The 2821-nt window shown below is 36.8% G+C and overlaps 1 long non-coding RNA gene across 1 annotated transcript; it reads left to right on the forward strand.

Annotated features, from left to right (window-relative positions):
- On the forward strand, positions 1–2379 carry LOC141614785 (uncharacterized). The gene is made up of 3 exons (XR_012529365.1): positions 1–190; positions 542–630; positions 1053–2379. It is a non-coding gene; the product is annotated as an uncharacterized LOC141614785 (long non-coding RNA).
- Positions 2380–2821: the final 442 nt, after the last annotated feature.

The raw sequence follows: 2821 nt of genomic DNA on the forward strand, positions 1-2821 counted from the left end.
TTTTGAAGTTGGGCTGACCAACAAAGAGTTGTCGGGCCTGCTGCTGCTAAAGAAGGATGACAATGTCGATAAGTTTTCTCTACGCGTCTGGTACGTTAACAAACAAGTTGATGCATTGCATACAAATAATTAAAGCTCTTATCACGTCTCTCTACAAACAAGCTTGGGATGGGTCATAAAACATGTGAAGGTAAATTGGCTCTCTCTACACCTTAATCAATCCCTCTTATTTCCTCACTTTTATCTAATCCTCTTGGGCACCTATGTGAACTCTTTGATACTTCTCAGCCTAAAGTTGTTAAGCGAAATATCCTTTTCTTATCGGGATAATAAGAAGTGAAGTAGTCTATTTTTTTTGGCGCGTCATATTTCTAGAGAGCTTGCGGACACGAAAAATGTTGATGAAATATATTTTATCACACTACAACTTGTTCTAAATGAGTCGTTGTGATAGACTCGTCAATATTATGTTAATTGCAATTGGTATAGTAAATTATATCGTGTTTGATTTTTTCTTACTTGCATCAATTATTGCTGTTAGGTTGAGCTGCATAGACATTATAATGAACTAAATGGCATAAGGTACAGAAATGGATTGCATGCCGTGCCGGGATATTGCAAATTTGAGAGGTACGCATCTCTCGTATACAATACAGCTTAAAGTATCAAGTTATGATCTTTCTTACATAAGATTGATAGTTTAATAAAGTATCAGGTTACAAATCTTTATTTTCGGATACTATACTTCTACAATGGGGATGTATTCCCTGATCATGTCACGCTACAAGTTTCATAGTTAAGAACCATTTCTGTAATCCAAGGCTAACTTTCAATGCTGCATTTTGATAGTTCGAGTGTTCATTTATTCTCATTTTTATAGAGAAAATGTGATTTATAGGGCTTTTCCCTTTTGACATTTGATTGAGCTTTATGTTGGCTTTGTAATATCCTTATTTTTAGAAGCTATTGTTTGCTATCTTTATTAGATTGCTGATTGTATATTCCGTACTTTCTCGATAATGCCATTGATTTGTTATGGGTCAATTATGAAGGTGAGACGACTTTGAGAAAAATCACTGCTAGAACGTGATTGAAGGAGCTAAGAAGAAGACATACAAGAAGGTAGGCTGATATAAGTTTCAATTATGAAGGTGAGGCGACTTTGAGCACAATCACTGCTAGAACGTGATTGAAGGAGCTAAGCAGAAGACACACAAGAAGGTAGGCTGATATACGTTTCCTAATTGTTTGATATACAACTTTATTTATCCTGCAATCGATTGACTATAAGTTGATTCGTTATCTTCGATGAACTTCATAAGGTTGTTGTCAAACTATTTGCCTCTTAACCTTGCAATGTGGCCGAGGAGTCGGGTTGTAGGAGAGCGAGAACCTCAGATAGGAACACATGACTCTTCCGGGCTTGGGCCGAGAGCTTTTTAGCGGAACATCAACGCTTACGTAGCCAAGTGTTTCTCTTAAATACCCTTGTTGTTTAGGCTGATTGATAGCAGTTGTTATTGTAGATGGAGTAGTGAGGAGAGTAATGAGTGGTACGTAAAAAAATGAGTGGTATAATAAAATGGTGCTCAAGTCTATTATATTTAGTACCTATCTTCTAACATCTTAAACCAAGATTGCCTAATTAAATATGACCACATAACATCCAACCCGCACTTTCCTTGTGCACATATTGTCTAATCTAAGATGATCTATTTCTAAATTCGTTGCATATAGGTCTAACCTGATAGTCTGCACTCTATATATCTGTCCTTTATTAATTTTAGCAAAAATAGTACATGGTTCTCCGCAACTCACAATAGCACTGCCTGTTAATTCTACAAAATTTCCAAATATCATGTTGCATTAACCCTCGCAATAGCTAAGGTAGTTTTACTATATAGTGCAAGTACTGACTTCCTCTTATGTTCATCAGACAACTTGACAACTTTACTCCACAGCCATCCGTTTCAGCAACATGCAATTTCACCGCATGAGGAAATATGGGTTCAAGTCAACAAACTGCCTCTAGGTTCCAGCATGATGCCAAGTTCCTAACTAGCTAATGCAGAGGTTAATAGTGCATATGATAATGTCAGAATCGAGGAGTAAATAAAATAATTTGAGGAGTAAATAAAATAATTTCAGTGTTGCTCCTAAGGGTCTGTATAAAAGCACGTGTGTTGCTATTCTTTGTAATGTGCTTGTAAGATTGTCTTTGAGTAATGTGATGTGTGTTGGTGTCGTTCTATTGTTACTACTCTTCTGAAATAGTTTTCATCGGTGGAATAAAGAGGAATGATGAGGGGTGAGTTGAGGTACATTTACAAATTAATGCCTTCAACCTCGGTCTTAAATTTTCAAAATGCTCGAGGTTTGAAGGTATCCTCACCATCGATATTCCTGATATGTTGAGGCGTTCTTCAGTTCATAGAGTAACCTCTCTTGCACCATTTTATTTGTGGTCATGGTATTTCTTGGAAATGTAGTGTTAGTTCATGCCGATTGTTCTTGGAAGTAGGGTGTCTTTCTATTGTTACTACTATATGATGATAGGGTGTCTTTCTATTGTTACTACTATATGGCGATGCGCTAAAATAAAAGCAAAATAATCATCGAGCTTATGCAAGGCAGACAACAATCGTAAAAACTAATTATTATAACGTCTACGAGTAAACTACACTTTATGCATGAATCGATGCGAATCCAAATAAATGAGTCGCAATATCTTGGGGTATCGCGCGCACCGCGCGCGATACAACAACTAGTAAGAAAAAAGAGTACAACGCGTGCACACTCCTCCTAATGGTTACATCACTTG

This window comes from Silene latifolia, chromosome 11 (genome assembly GCF_048544455.1).
Source record: "Silene latifolia isolate original U9 population chromosome 11, ASM4854445v1, whole genome shotgun sequence".
In the NCBI taxonomy this organism is placed as follows: domain Eukaryota; kingdom Viridiplantae; phylum Streptophyta; class Magnoliopsida; order Caryophyllales; family Caryophyllaceae; genus Silene; species Silene latifolia.